This window comes from Triticum urartu, chromosome 7A (genome assembly GCF_056163025.1).
Source record: "Triticum urartu cultivar PI428250 chromosome 7A, HENAU_Tu73, whole genome shotgun sequence".
Classification (NCBI taxonomy): domain Eukaryota; kingdom Viridiplantae; phylum Streptophyta; class Magnoliopsida; order Poales; family Poaceae; genus Triticum; species Triticum urartu.
In genome coordinates, this window is record NC_141879.1 from 53,316,695 (window position 1) to 53,333,509 (window position 16,815).

Consider the following 16,815-nt stretch of genomic DNA (forward strand, 5'->3'; position numbering starts at 1 on the left):
TGGCGGTGGAGCTCGCGGAGAAGTTGACGAAGCCAAGTGGCCTCGGCCACACAGTTGGCCATGGCTCGATATTCGGCTTCCGCGCTAGAACGTGATACGGTGGGTTGACGTTTGGAGACCAAGATACAAGGTTAGGTCCGAGGAAGATGCAGAAGCCGGAAGTAGACTTTCTGGTGTCTGGGCACCCAGCCCAATCGGCGTAAGAGTAGGCCACAAGTTCATGGGAAGAAGAGTGGTAGAACTCGAGTTCGTAGTGTGATGTGCCCTGTAGGTACTGCAGGATCCGTTTGACGAGCTGGAGATGGGAAGTGTGGGGAGCATGCATGAACAAGCAAGCCTGTTGGACGGCATAAGAGATGTCGGGTCGCGTGATGGTGAGACACTGCATGGCGCTGGTTAAGCTGTGGTAGTGGGTTGAGTTAGAAAGAGGGTCGCCATCAAAGGCGGAGACCTTTGCCTTGGTGTCGATGGGAGGGGAGATCAGGTTACAATTGAGCATGTTGGCCCGATCCAAGACCTCGAAAACGTACTACTGTTGGGAAAGGAAGAGCCCGGGGGAGGTGCGAGTGACGTTGACACCAAGGAAATGATGAATGTCATAGAGGTCGGACATGGCGAACTCCACTTTGAGGGAGGCGATGACATATTTGAGTGTGGACGAGGTGTTAGCTGTGAGAATTATGTCATCAACATAGAGAAGGAGGTAGGCCATGGAAGAGCCGCACTGAAGAATGAAGAGGTATGTGTCACACTTGGAGGTGAGGAACCCCTAGGAAAGAATGATGGACTGAAAACACAAGAACCAGGTCCGAGGCGCTTGCTTCAACCCGTAAAGTGACTTATTGGGGAGACAAACATGATTGGGATAAGAAGGATGAACGAAGCCGGCACGTTGAGCACAGTAGACACTTTCACCAAGATCGCCATGTAAGAAGGCGTTTTTCACATCCAACTGATGGATGGGCCAAGAGCGTGCGGTGGCGATGCTGAGAACCACACGAATGGTGGCTGGCTTGACCACAGGACTAAACGTCTCCGTGTAGTCGACGCCTTCCTGTTGAGTAAATCCCCGGAGGACCCAACGTGCCTTGTAGCGGGTGAGGGATCCATCAGAGTGTAACTTGTGCCAGAAAATCAACTTGCCGGAGACCACGTTCACACTGCAGGCCTGGGAACCAAACACCAGGTTTTGTTCTTGATTAATGCATTAAATTCATCGAGCATAGCATCGTGCCAATGTGGGTCTTTAGGAGCAGATTTGTAGGTGGCAGGGAGGGGGGATATGTCGGTGGAAGTGGAATAGGTAAAGAGGCGACGTGGCTGAGCAAAACCGCGCTTGGGACGACTTGCCATTTTATGTGTGTTAATGGGAGGGGCCACTGAGATGACAGTGCGACGTGGTGGTATGGGAGTGGTGGGTGAAGAAGGCAAGGATGATTCAGAAGAAGTGGCAGGCGAATCTGGTGGGGATCCGAGACGGGCAGGAGATCCAAGCGGATTAGCAGCAGGTTGGCTAGGGGCTTCGGTATGAGGCGGATGGGGCGATGATGCGTGGCTCGTCGTGGGGCTAGGGCAAACCCGGTCGGGTGACTGGGGCAGCAGGAGGACACGCATGGCTCGTGGGATGGTGGAGTGGAGCTCGAGGCGCATCTGGGCGCCAATCTAGCATCCGAGGAAGGGGGAATCCCGGAGGGGATTGTGCGCAGGTGGGGAGCGGGCGCGAGAATCGGGGTGGGATCCGGTGTGGTGGGGGGCGTAGTGGCCAGGCGTGGTGGGGGTACGTAAGGAAAGGTGGATTCGTCAAACACAACGTGACGGGAAACGATAACTTTGCAGGTTTGCAGGTCGGGACAGTAGTAGCCCTTGTGTTCGAGAGGGTAACCAAGGAGAACGCAGCGGGTGGAGCGGGGAGCTAGTTTATGTGGTCTAGTAGCGTAGAGATTCGGAAAACATAGGCAACCAAAAACCCAAAGATGGTGGTAGGTGGGTGGAACATTGGTGAGAAGGCAGTAGGGCTGTCATGATAGAGAACAACTTAGAACAGAAAATAAAGATAGAGAACAACCTAGAACAAAAAATAAAAACTACTTAGTGATAAAGCAAACATGCACACACGAGAATATTCACCCCACGCTATTGCTCCCCGGCATCGGCACCAGAAAAAGGTCTTGATAACCCACAAGTATAGGGGATCGTTTGTAGCCTTTTTGATAAAAAAGAGTGTCGAGCTAAAGGCAGAACAAATATTCCCTCAAGTTCTATCTACCACCAATACAACTCTACGCACACTTGATGTTTGTTTTATCAGAAACAAGTATGAAACTATTTTCTAGGTGTGATGCTAGAACTACTTTGCAAGAATAAAATAAGAAGTACTTTGCAAGATAATAAAATTTAGGTGTTTAGTAAAAGGGTTTGTGTCAACAAGAAAGTTATTTGTCCCTAGGTAATCGATAACAAGTACCGGTAATAATTCTTGTAATTTTATATGAGGGAGAGGCATGAGCTAACATAATTTCTCTACTTGGATCATATGCACTTATGATTGGAACTCTAGCAAGCATCCGCAACTACTAAAGATCATTAAGGTCATGAAACCTGATAACCCACAAGTGTAGGGGATTGCAACAGCTTTCGAGGATAGAGTATTCAACCCAAATTTATTGATTCGACACAAGGGGAGCCAAAGAATATTCTCAAGTATTATCAGCTGAGTTCTCAATTCAACCACACCTAGATAACTTAATATCTGCAACAAAGTATTTAGTAGCAAAGTAATGTGATAGTGACGGTAATGGTAACAAAAGTAAGGGAAGTAAAAGTAGTACTTTTGGTGTTTTGTAGTGATTGTAACAGTAGCAACGGGAAATTAAATAAACGAAAACCTGTATATGGAAAACTCGTAGGCATTGGATCGGTGATGGATAATTAAAGCGGATGCGGTTCATCATGTAACAATCATAACATAGGGTGACACATAACTAGCTCCAATTCATCAATGTAATGTAGGCATGTATTCCGAATATAGTCATACGTGCTTATGGAAAAGAACTTGCATGACATATTTTGTCCTACCCTCCCATGGCAGCGGGGTCCTAATGGAAACTAAGGTATATTAAGGCCTCCTTTTAATAGAGAACCGGAACAAAGCATTAGCACATAGTGAATACATGAACTCTTCAAACTATGGTCATCACCGGGAGTGGTCCCGATTATTGTCACTTCGGGGTTGCCGGATCATAACACATAGTAGGTGACTATAGACTTGCAAGATAGGATCAAGAACACACATATATTCATGAAAACATAATAGGTTCAGATCTAAAATCATGGCACTCGGGCCCTAGTGACAAGCATTAAGCATAGCAAAGTCATAGCAACATCAATATCAGAACATAGTGGATACCAGGGATCAAACCCTAACAAAACTAACTCGATTACATGATAGATCTGATCCAACCCATCACCGTCCAGCAAGCCTATGATGGAATTACTCACGCACGGCGGTGAGCATCATGTAATTGGTGATGGAGGATGGTTGATGATGACGATGGCGACGAATCCCCCTCTCCGGAGCCCCGAACGGACTCCAGATCAGCCCTCCCGAGAGGTTTTAGGGCTTGGTTGATACGTCTCTGTATCGTAAAACGCGATGAATTCTTCTCCTTGATTTTTTTTCTCCCCGAAAGCAAATATATAGAGTTGGAGTTGGCGTCGGAGGAGCTCCAGGGGGCCCACGAGGTAGGGGGCGCGCCCTAGGGGGGGCACCCTCGTGGACAGGTGGTGGGCCCCCTGGCCTTCATCTTTTGCAAATTTTTTTTATTATTTCTGAAAAGTTGTTCCGTGAAGTTTCAGGTCATTCAGAGAACTTTTGTTTCTACACATAAATAACATCATGGCAACTCTGCTGAAAACAGCGTCAGTCCGGGTTAGTTCCATTCAAATCATGCAAGTTAGAGTCCAAAACAAGGGCAAAAGTGTTTGGAAAAGTAGATACGACGGAGACGTATCAACTCCCCCAAGCTTAAACTTTGCTTGTCCTCAAGCAATTCAGTTGATAAACTGAAAGAGATAAAGAAAAACTTTTACAAACTCTGTTTGCTCTTGTTGTTGTAAATATGTAAAAAGCTAGCATTCAAGTTTTCATCAAAGATCATGACTAACCACATTTGCAATAACTCTCAGGTCTCGTGTTTACTCATATCAATAGCATAATCAACTAGCGAGCCATAATAATAGATCTCGGATGACAATACTTTCTCAAAACAATCATAATATGATATAACAAGATGGTATCTCGCTAGCCCTTTCTGAGACCGCAAAACATAAATGCAGAGCACCTTTAAAGATCAAGGACTGACTAGACATTGTAATTCATGGTAAAAGAGATCCAATCATAGTCATACCCAATATAAATTAATAGTAATGAATGCAATTGACAGCTGCGCTCTCCAGCTAGTGCTTTTAATAAGAGGGTGATGACTCAACATAAAAGTAAATAGATAGGCCCTTCGCAGAGGGAAACGAGGATTTGTAGAGGTGCCAGAGCTCGATTTTAAAGCACAGATAAATAATATTTTGAGCGGCATACGTTCATTTTCAACATAACAACCAAGAGATGGCGATATCTTCCATGCTACACACATTATAGGCGGTTCCCAAACAGAATGGTAAAGTTTATACTCCCCCTCCACCAACAAGCATCAATCCATGACTTGCTCGAAAGAACGAGTGTCTCCAACTAGCAAAAGTCCTAGGGGGAGTTTTGTTTGCAATTATTTTGATTTAGTTTGCATAAAGCATGGGACTGGGCATCCCAGTGACCAGCCATTTTCTCGTGAATGAGGAGCGGAGTCCACTCCTCTTGAGAATAACCCGCCTAACATGGAAGATAAGGGCAACCCTAGTTGATACATGAGCTATTCGAGCATACAAAACAGAATGTTTATTTGAAGGTTTAGAGTTTGGCACATACAAATATACTTGGAACGGCAGGTAGATACCGCATATTGGAAGGTATGGTGGACTCATATGGAATAACTTTGGGGTTTAAGGGATTGGATGCACAAGCTGTATTCCCGCTTAGTACAAGTGAAGGCTAGCAAAAGACTGGGAAGCGACCAACTAGAGAGCGACAACAGTCATGAACATGCATTAAAATTAATAAACATTGGATGCAAGCATGAGTAGGATATAACCCACCATGAACATAAATATCGTGAAGGCTATGTTGATTTGTTTCAACTACATGCGTGAACATGTGCCAAGTCCAGTCGGTTAAATCATTCAAAGGAGGATACCACCCCACTATACCATATCACAACCATTTTAATAGCATGTTGGCATGCAAGGTAAACCATTATAACTCATAGCTAATCAAGCATGGCACGAGCAACTATGATCTCTAATTTTCATTGCAAACATGTTTATTCATAATAAGCTGAATCAGGAACGATGAACTCATCATATTTACAAAAACAAGAGAGGTCGAGTTCATACCAGCTTTTCTCATCTCAATCAGTCCATCATATATCATCATAATTGCCTTTCACTTGCACGACCGAACGATGTGAATAGTAATAAGAGTGCACGTGCATTGGACTAAGCTGAAATCTGCGAGCATTCAATAAACAGGAGAAGACAAGGCAATATGGGCTTTTGGTTAAATCAACAATAATGCATATAAGAGCCACTTCAACAATTTAATTATGGTCTTCTCCTATCGACCCCCAAAGAAAAGAAAAGAAATAAAAGCTATTTACACGGGAAAGCTCCCAACAAGCAAAAGAAGAATGGGAAATATTTTTGGGTTTTATTTTTAATTATTACTACTACAGCAAGAAAAGTAAACTAGCTAAAAGCTACACTAATTTTTTTTGGTTTTCTTAAAGTTTATTAAACACAAAAGAAGAAAGCAAGAAAAAGAAACTAAACTAGCATGGATATTACAATGAAAGAGTGTGAGCACCGACATCTAGTAATGAGTGTGTGAGAACATAAATGTAATGTCGGTGGGAAATACGTACTCCCCCAAGCTTAGGCTTTTGGCCTAAGTTGGTTCATTGCCACGGATGGCCTGGCGGATACCCATAGTTGTAGCTGGGGTCGTACTGCGATGCAGCGGCTATCGCCTCCTGAGCTGCAGCATCGCGTCGAGCTGCCTCCGCCCTCCTCTCGTACTCATCTGCCTCCTCTCTGGTAATAACATATCTTCCTTTTGCCTGATAATCAAAGAAGGCAGGAGCAGGGAGAGTAATACGCACAACACGCCGTTTGTCAAAGATTAGTCGATACTGGAGAGGTGATTCATTCCTCTCGATATACTGATGGTAGACCATAGAATTATAGTCTAAATAAGTAGGAGGCAACTCCATATCATCCTCACGAATGTCCACATCGAGATAATCAGCTAAGCGGGTTGCATAAATTCCTCCGAAGAAATCTCCATTAAATCTATTATGATGCAACCTACGTGCAACAATGGCTCCCAAATTATAAGATTGGTCTCCCAACACAACACTCCTAAGAATACTGAGACCAGGGACACACATGTGACATGCTTCATCTTTATCATTTATGCATCTACCTATGAAGAGAGCAAAATAATGTATAGCAGGAAAATGAATGCTCCCTATGGTAGCTTGTGCTATATCTCTAGATTCCCCTACGGTTATACCAGCAAGAAAGTCTCTAAATTCAGATTTACGGAGATCCCTAACACTACCCCATTGGGGAAGTTTGCAAGCAGAAGTAAAATCCTCTAGGTCCATGGTATAAGATTTTTCATAAAGATCAAACATGACCGTTGGAGAATTACGTGATGATGAAAATGCAAACCTCCTCACAAATGAGCTAGTGAGATGATGGTACTGGGGGCATTTGTCTGCCTCAAAGCTCACAAGATCGGCATTACGCAAATATGCGTTAAATTCTTCCTTGATTCCCGCTCGATCCATAAAATTTTCTGAAGGCTATTCACAGGGCCGCACTGGAGCGTCCCTGGGTGGCTCCTCATCAGCATCACGCATTGCAAGCCTGGGTCCTTGCTTTCTTGAAGAACCCCCTTGGAACATTTTCCTAAGCATATTTCTTCCTCTGAAAAATTTCTGAAATTTTTAGTAACTTCAAACAAAAGTGAACCAAACTCAATAAAACTGATAGCACGTACTCCTACAAGTGCCTAGAGCCTATATCAAGCATTAGAACTACTTGGAACCATATAAATTTGACATGCAAGCTCAAGAACATGGTCACCTAGGCAGCACAAATTTGCAATGAATAAAGCACTAGAACAAAAACTAATTGGACCGATGGACGAGTCACATACCAAGGAACAATCTCCCCAAGCAGTTTTGTGAGAGGTGCTTTAAGCAAGGAGATCGAAAATCGCAGCAAAGTGAGCTAGAACTCGCGATTGAGCTGGATATTCGTGTTTGTGGGAGGAAGAAGGAGTGTATGGGTGCAGGAATAAGTGGAGGAGGGTCACCGTGGGCCCACGAGGCAGGGGGGCGCGCCCTCCACCCTCGTGCCCAGGTGGTTGACCCCCTGCTGTGTTCTCAGTTCCATAAATCCTCAAATATTCTAGAAAAAATCATATTTCATTTTCAGGGCATTTGGAGAACTTTTATTTTCGAGTATTTTTATATTGCACGGATAAATCAGAAAACAGACAGAAAAATACTATTTTTACTTTATTTCAACTAAATAACAGAAAGTATAAAGAGGGTACAGAAGGTTGTGCCTTCTAGTTTCATCCATCTCATGCTCATCAAAAGGAATCCACTAACAAGGTTGATCAAGTCTTGTTAACAAACTCATTCCGATTAACATGGAACTAGAGAAATTTCGAATAACACTATGTTACCTCAACAGGGATATGCACATCCCCAATAATAAGAATATCATATTTCTTCTTGACAGTAGGAAGAGGAAACTCAAAACCTCCAAATATAATCGATGGAATTTTTCCAATAGAGTTGATACTATGGACTTGAGGTTTTTTCCTCGGAAAGTGTACCGTATGCTCATTACCATTAACATGAAAAGTGACATTGCCTTTGTTGCAATCAATAACAGCCCCTGCAGTATTACAAAATGGTCTTCCAAGAATAATAGACATACTATCGTCCTCGGGAATATCAAGAATTACAAAGTCCGTTAAAATAGTAACGTTTGCAACCACAACAGGCACATCCTCACAAATACCGACAGGTATAGCAGTTGATTTATCATCCATTTGCAAAGATATTTCAGTAGGTGTCAACTTATTCAAATCAAGTCTACGATCTAAAGAGAGAGGCATAACACTAACACTGGCTCCAAGATCACATAAAGAAGTTTTAACATAGTTTCTTTTAATGGAGCATGGTATAATAGGTACTCCTGGATCTCCAAGTTTCTTTGGTATTCCACCCTTAAAAGTATAATTAGCAAGCATGGTGGAAATTTCAGCTTCTGGTATCTTTCTTTTATTTGTAACAATATCTTTCATATATTTAGCATAAGGATTCATTTTGAGCATATCAGTTAATTGCATATGCAAAAAGATAGGTCTAATCATTTCAGCAAAGCGCTCAAAATCCTCATCATCCTTTTTCTTGGATGGTTTGGGAGGAAAAGGCATTGGTTTCTGAACCCATGGTTCCCTTTCTTTACCATGTGTCCTAGCAACAAAGTCTCTCTTATCATAACGTTGATTCTTTGATTGTGGGTTACCAAGATCAACAGCAGGTTCAATTTCTACATCATTATCATTACTAGGTTGAGCATCATCATGAACATCATCATTAACATTTTCACTAGGTTCATGTTCATTACCAGATTGTGTTTCAGCATTAGAAATAGATATATCATTTTGGATTCTCAGGTGGTTCAGCAATAGGTTCACTAGAAGTTTGCAAAGTCCTATCATTTTTCTTTTTCTTCCTTTTAGAAGAACTAGGTGCATCAATATTATTTCTCTGAGAATCTTGCTCAATTCTCCTAGGGTGGCCATCGGGATACAAAGGTTCCTGAGTCATTCTACTATTTCTAGTAGCCACTCTAACAGCATAATCATTTTTCTTACTGTTCATTTCATTGAGCAAATCATTTTGAGCTTTAAGTACTCGTTCTACTTGAGTGGTAACCATAGAAGCATGTTTGCTAATAAGTTTAAGTTCACCTCTAACATCGGCCATGTAATCACCCACGTGTTTAAGCATATCGGAATCGTATTTCAGTTGTCTACCAAAATAAGCATTAAAATTTTCTTGTTTGACAATAAAATTATCAAACTCCTCTAAGCATTTTCTAGCAGACTTATAGTGAGGAATATCACCTTCATCGAATCTATAGAGAGAATTTATCTTTACTACCTGTGTCGGGTTATCAGGACCTGGAGGTTCATCAATAGGTAATGGATCAAGATCATATGTTTCTTCAACAGGCGGTAAATTAAGACCATGTATTTCTTCAATAGGAGGTAAATTCTTAACATCTTCAGCTTTAATACCTTTTTCTTCCATTGATTTCTTTGCCTCTTGCATATCTTCAGGACTGAGAAATAGAACAGCTCTCTTCTTCGAAGTTGGTTAGGAATAGGCTCAGTAATTGGCTCAGGAGATGGCTCAGGATGTGTCCAATTATTTTCATTTGTCAACATATTATTCAATAGAATTTCAGCTTCATCCAGTGTTCTTTCCCTGAAAACAGAACCAGCACAACTATCTAGGTAATCTCTGGAAGCATCGGTTAGTCCATTATAAAAGATATCAAGTATTTCATTTTTCTTAAGAGGATGATCAGGCAAAGCATTAAGTAACTTGAGAAGCCTCCCCCAAGCTTGTGGTAGACTCTCTTCTTCAATTTGCACAAATTTGTATATTTCCCTCAAAGCAGCTTGTTTCTTATGAGCAGGGAAATATTTAGCAGAGAAGTAATAAATCATATCCTGGGGACTACGCACACAACCAGGATCAAGAGAATTAAATCATATTTTAGCATCACCCTTTAATGAGAACGGAAATATTTTAAGGATATAAAAGTAGCGAGATCTCTCATCATTAGTTAACAGGGCGGCTATATCATTTAATTTAGTAAGATGTGCCACAACAGTTTCAGATTCATAGCCATGAAAAGGATCAGATTCAGCCAAAGTAATTATATCAGGATCAATAGAGAATTCATAATCCTTATCGGCAACACAGATAGGTGAAGTAGCAAAAGCAGGGTCAGGTTTCATTCTATCTTTAAGAGATTCCTTATTCCATTTAACTAATAGCCTCTTGAGCTCAGATCTATCTTTGTAGGCTAAAATAGCTGTAGAAGCTTCCATATCAAAAACATAACCTTCAGGAATAACAGGCATATCTTCATCATCACTTTCATCAATATAATCAGTTTCAATAATTTCTTTCTCTCTAGCCCTAGCAATTTGTTCATCAATAAATTCACTAAGGGGAACAGTAGTATCAGTATCAAGCATAGAAGTAGTTTCATCATAAGTATCATGCATAGCAGAAGTGGCATCATCAATAACATGCGACATATTAGAACGAATAGCAGAAGCAGGTTTAGGTGTCGCAAGCTTACTCAAAACAGAAGGTGAATCAAGTGCAGAGCTATATGGCAGTTCCTTACCTCCCCTCATAGTTGAGGGATAAATTGTTGTCTTAGCGTCTTTCAAGTTCTTCATAGTGTCCAGCAGACATAAATCTGAAGTGACTTAATGAATAGAGCTATGCTCCCCAGCAACGGCGCCAGAAATTAGTCTTGATAACCCACAAGTGTAGGGGATCACAACGGCTTTCGAGGGTAGAGTATTCGACCCAAATTTATTGATTCGACACAAGTGGAGCCAAAGAATATTCTCAAGTATTAGCAGTTGAGTTGTCAATTCAACCACACCTGGATAACTTAATATATGCACCAAAGTAATATGATAGTGACGGTAACGGTAACAAAAGTAACGGAAGTAAAAGTAGTATTTTTGGTGTTTTGTAGTGATTGTAACAGTAGCAATGGGAAAGTAAATAAACGAAAACCTGTATATGGAAAACTCGTAGGCATTGGATCGGTGGCGGATAATTATGCCGGATGCGGTTTATCATGTAAAAATCATAACATAGGGTGATACAGAACTAGCTCCAATTCATCAATGTAATGTAGGCATGTATTCCGAATATAGTCATACGTGCTTATGGAAAAGAACTTGCATGACATCTTTTGTCCTACCCTCCCATGGCAGCGGGGTCCTAATGGAAACTAAGGGATATTAAGGCCTCCTTTTAATAGAGAACCGGAACAAAGCATTAGCACATAGTGAATACATGAACTCCTCAAACTATGGTCATCACCGGTAGGTGACTATAGACTTGCAAGATAGGATCAAGAACACACATATATTCATGAAAACATAATAGGTTCAGATCTGAAATCATGGCACTCGGGCCCTAGTGACAAGCATTAAGCATAGCAAAGTCATAGCAACATCAATCTCAGAACATAGTGGATACTAGGGATCAAACCCTAACAAAACTAACTCGATTACATGATAGTCTCATCCAGCCCATCACCGTCCAGCAAGCCTACGATGGAATTACTCACGCACGGTGGTGAGCACCATGGAATTGGTGATGGAGGATGGTTGATGATGACGACGACGACGAATGCCCGACTCCGGAGCCCCGAACGGACTCCAGATCAGCCCTCCCGAGAGGTTTTAGGGCTTGGCGGCGGCTCCGTATCGTAAAGCATGATGAATTCTTCTCCTTGATTTTTTCTCCCTGAAAGCAAATATATAGAGTTGGAGTTGGCGTCGGAGGAGCTCCAGGGGGCCCACGAGGTAGGGAGGCGCGCCCTTGGGGGGGGCACCCTCGTGGACAGGTGGTGGGTCCCCTGGCCTTCATCTTGGCAATTTTGAAAAGTTGTTCCGTGAAGTTTCAGGTCATTCCGAGAACTTTTGTGTCTGCACATAAATAACATCATGGCAATTTTGCTGAAAACAGCGTCAGTCCGGGTTAGTTCCATTCAAATCATGCAAGTTAGAATGAAAAACAAGTGCAAAAGTGTTTGCAAAAGTAGATACGACGGAGACGTATCAAAACCCAACCATAGAATTAAGTATCAAGTCCTCTTTACTCCCATACGACATAACCCACCTACTCGGTTGAAGTTTCTGTCACTCTCGCAACCCACCATAAGCGAATCATGAACATATTGCAACACCCTACAGAGGGGGCCCCTCGCGTTTGCCGTAGACGGTCGGCACCGTAGGACAGCACCGTTAATAAAATAGACAATCATCCCAACCAAGATCACAATTAACTCATAGGACAAAACGGATCTACTCAAACATCATAGGATAGCCAAATATCGTTGGGAAATAATATATGGAGTTGAGCACCATGTTTAAGTAGAGATTACAGTGGGGGAAAGAGGTGTTACACCGCTGCATAGAGGGGGAGAGAGTTGGTGTTGACGGTAGCAAGATTGCTGATGTAGATCGCCGTCACGATTGTTGCCCCGGTGGCACTCCGGCGCCACCGGAAGTGAGGCGGAGAGAGCCCCCCTCCTTCTTCTTCTACCTTGGCCTCCCCCCCCAGATGGGAGGAAGGTTCCCCCTCTGGTCCATGGTCTCCATGGCGGTGGAGGGGCGGGAGCCCCTCCGAGATTCAATCTCCCTCTCTTTTCTCTTCTGTTTCGCCTTCCTCAGATCTGGCCGAAAACCATTTCTTATATTCCCGGAGATACGCAACTCTGATTGCGCTGAAACTTTTACATGATTTTTTTCCATAAATTATCTTTCTTGCGCCAGAAGAAGGGCCCCAACCGACCTTCGAGGAGGGCACAAGACATTGGGCACGCCAGGGGGTTCCTGGCGCACCCTGGTGGGTTGTGGGCACTGTGGGCCCCCGTTTGCGTTGATTCCACCTCCTAAAAAGCACATATATTCCAAAATAATTCTCCGTAAATTTTTATCACGTTTGGACTTTGTTTGTTATGGATTTTTTGCGAAACAAAAATATGTAACAAACAAGAACTGGCACTGGGCACTGGATAAGTAAATTAGTCCAAATAAATCAAATAAAAAGTTGCCAAAAGTATGTAAAAGTTGAATACTATTGGCATGAAACAATAAAAAAATTATAGATACGACGGAGACGAATCAAGTGGCAGGCGAATCTGGTGGGGATCCGAGACGGGCGGGAGATCCAAGCGGATCGGCAGCAGGCTGTCCAAGGGATTCAGTACGAGGCGGATTGGGTGATGATGCGTGGCTCGTCATGGGGCTGGGGGCAAACCCGGTCGGTTGAATGGGGCGGCAGGAGGACATGCATGACGCGTGGGCTGGTGGAGGGGAGCACGAGGCGGATCTGGGCGCCAGTCTGGCGTCCAAGGAAGGGGGAATCCTGGAGGGGATTGTGCGCAGGTGGGGTGCGGGCACGAGAATCGGGGTGGGATCTGGTGTGGCGGGGGAGCGCAGTGGCCGGGCGTGGGGGGGGTACGTAAGGAAAGGTGGATTCGTCAAACACAATGTGCCAGAAAATGATAAGTTTGCGGGTTGGCAGGTCGAGACAGCAGTAGCCCTTGTGTGCGAGAGGGTAACCAAGGAGAACGCAGTGGGTGGAGCAGGGGACTAGTTTGTTGGGGCTAGTAGCATAGAGATTGTGAAAACATAGGCAACCAAAAACCCAAAGATGGTCATAGGTGGGTCGAACATCCGTGAGAAGGTAGTAGGGCTCTAGGGGGCCATTGTGGTGGATGTACGGCGGTTCAAGAGATAGGTGGCAGTGTTAAGTGGGCGTGGAGACGGAGCGTGCGGACCACGTCGCTCATGGTGCGGAGGATGCGTTCCGCTTTGCCATTTTGAGGAGACTTATGTGGGCACGAGAGGCGATAGATGATGCCGTAGGTAGAGAAGAAGGTGCGAAGGGAGTGTTTGATGAATTCACCGCCATTGTCACAATGCATGCATTGTATGAGGGTATGAAAGTGAGTGTAGATGTAGTTAAAGAAGCGTTGAAGAATAGAGGACGTCTCGGATTTGTGTCAAAGAGGAAATGACCAAGAGTAGTGAGAGTAATCATCTAGAATAATTAGGTAATAGGCATAGCCCGAAAAACTCACAACCGGTGAAGTCCAAAGATCACAATGGATTAATTGAAATGGTGCAGTAGTACAATTATTTGATGAATAAAAAGGTAAACGGGGTTGCTTCCCGAGCTGACAAGAACTACAAGTGGCACTAACATGCTTATTACAATCGGGAAGGAAGCTTTGAGATAAAGATTCTAAGGTGGCTTTGCTAGGGTGGCCGAGCCAGCAGCGCCACAATCCGCAGATGGTGGTGACAAACGCGTTGACGCCAGAGGAGGTGGTGCCGTACAAGGGGTAGAGCGGGCTCGGGCTACTGGACTTTATGAGGGGAGTGCGACTGGGAAGTGCCTTCACAGAAAAACCAAGAGGGTTAAAAGCGACTTCAACATTGTTATCACGGGAGAGATTGCAGATAGAAATGAGATCTTTGAAAATGCCGGGTGCAACGACAACATCACGTAAAGAGAGATTGGTGGGGGGAAGGGAGGTGGTGCCGGTGCCAATAATGGGAATATGATGGCCATTGCCTGCAATGATGCTCGATGAAAAATGCTTTGGTAAAGAGCAAAACAAGGAGAGATTAGCAGGATTACCAGTGAAGTGGGTGGCCGCACCAGAGTCAGGGATCTAGTCGGCGTTGTTGGCAGGAAGACCGTTCTGGCTGTAGGCATGGTTGAAGAGTGCGGCGTGATCCCATGAAGGAGAGTCGTACGAGTAGGGCGCGGGAGGTGCCGTCTGGTGCGGTGAGGAGGAGCCCGAGAGTATCAACGAGTACGCTTGATAGCGGACACCAGGGTGCGGTCCAAGAACGCCCGCAGCATTGGGCGGAATCTAGCTGGGGCGAGGTTGAGGTAGAGCCATGCCAAATGGGGGGAAGTATCCCGTCCATGGGGACAGTTGCTGCAGTGTAGATCCGCGGCCAAACTAGTCAGAGTGGCTACGACCGCGGCCACGACCACATGCACGATAACCAGTACGCAGGTGCCCCCGTTGCCGCGTCTAGAGGGAGGGGGGCAATTGCTGCGATCACCGCGATCACCGTGGTCGTTGGTGGAGGTAGAGCTACCGGAGAAGGTGAGGGCAGCGGCGCTGGCCTCGGCAGCACAGAGATTGATGTTGTACTCCGCAAGATCCACACGGGAGACCGCGACCTCGAAGGGAGGAAGGGGCACCGTGTCACCGAGGATGGTGTGGATCATGTCGAAGCGGCCGTCGAGTCCATGGAGGAACTGCATGGCGAGATCATCAGCGGATACCTGGTGGCCAGTGTCGGCGAGACCATCGGCAAGCGCCTTGAGGCTCCGGGCATAGTCAGTGACGGTGCGGCCGCCCTGCTTGAGGTTCCTGTACTTGTGCACGAGGTGGAGGTGTTGCGCCCCCTAGTTGGTGAGGAAGTAGTTGCGGATGTGCTACCAGGCGGTGAACGCATCGAAAGCGCCGCCCATGATCATCTCGAGGAGGGAGTCCGCCAGGGTGAAGAGCATCTAGAGAATGAGGCGTTGGTCGACGGCGAGCCACGCCGCGTCGGGGTTGGGAGGTGGAGGATGCGTGATGTGATCCGGAAGGCGATACTTGGTGAGGACGCAAGTGAAGAAGGTGCGCCACTTGATGTAATTGTTTTCGACAGGGTCGAGTTTGAACTTGATGTAGTTCGAGATGTGGTCGTTGTGGATGTTCTGGAGAAGGGGGTCGACGGGGGTGGCAAAGGAGTAAGCGAGCGTAGTGGCTAGGGCAGAGGTCGCAGCCGGAGTGAGGGTGGAGAAAGGTGGAGAAGCGGCTGGAGGAGATGACTGAGAGGAGGAGTTGGGTGCAGCCGGGGTTGGGAGCTCACCGAAGATGTCCTCGAAGGCCATGGCGATTGATACCAAGATAGAAGAACATTACACACACTGCTTATCCCTCTGAGAAATTACAAGTACTTATAGGCCTGTTTCGATGCCCTCCCGCATCAGTTTAGCTAGATTTCAGTCAGCTGACTTTTACCTTTGTGGTCAGTCAATTTTTTAGCCCTTGAATTGTGCTTTAAGATTTGTGTAGTTTTTTTTTTCTTTCAAGTTTTGTTTTGCTGCTGGTCATACTGGGCCTGTTTGGATTTGACTGACCCCTATTTTGGGTCAGTCGATTTCCTTCTTGGGCTGGATTTTGGTGTGATTATGCTTTTCTTCATGTGTTTGCTTTTGTTTTCTGCAAGTGTACGCTTTTATTTTTCTGTTTTTCTGTTGTTTTTTTCTTTACGTATATTTCCTATTGTTGAGTGTGTGTAAATGTATACATGCAAGTACTACATTTACAAATTACATCAGAGTACGAAAACTACACTCTTATACATTTATTCTACATATTATAAAAAGTGCATCTTTGTGCTAATTTTGTGAATTGTTTATATTTTTTATTCTTTTAAGGGTAATACCAATGTTAATTGTTTTGTACTAATTTTTTTGCTAATTAAATTCATTTTTCTATTATTTTGTTTATGTATGCATGAAAGTACTAAACAATATGTGTGCAAATTATACTACACTGCTAAAGTTACATTGTTATATGTGTATTCGCTGCGTATTTATAAAAACTGCAATTTCACTGTCGAGTTGTGTGCAAGTTTTCGTTTATTTTCTTTCTTCTTAAGAGTAATACCAATGTGACTAATTTATTCTCTCTTAGAAAACTTTATTTGTTTTATTATGTTTAGTAAGTATACACGGAAGTTTGATACACCATGTGTGTAAATTATAGTAG

General features: G+C 44.2%; 1 pseudogene; it reads right to left on the reverse strand.

The window, feature by feature from the left end:
* Positions 1-529: 529 nt before the first annotated feature.
* On the reverse strand, positions 530-15,932 carry LOC147957647 (uncharacterized; annotated as a pseudogene).
* Between the last annotated feature and the right edge of the window lie 883 nt (positions 15,933-16,815).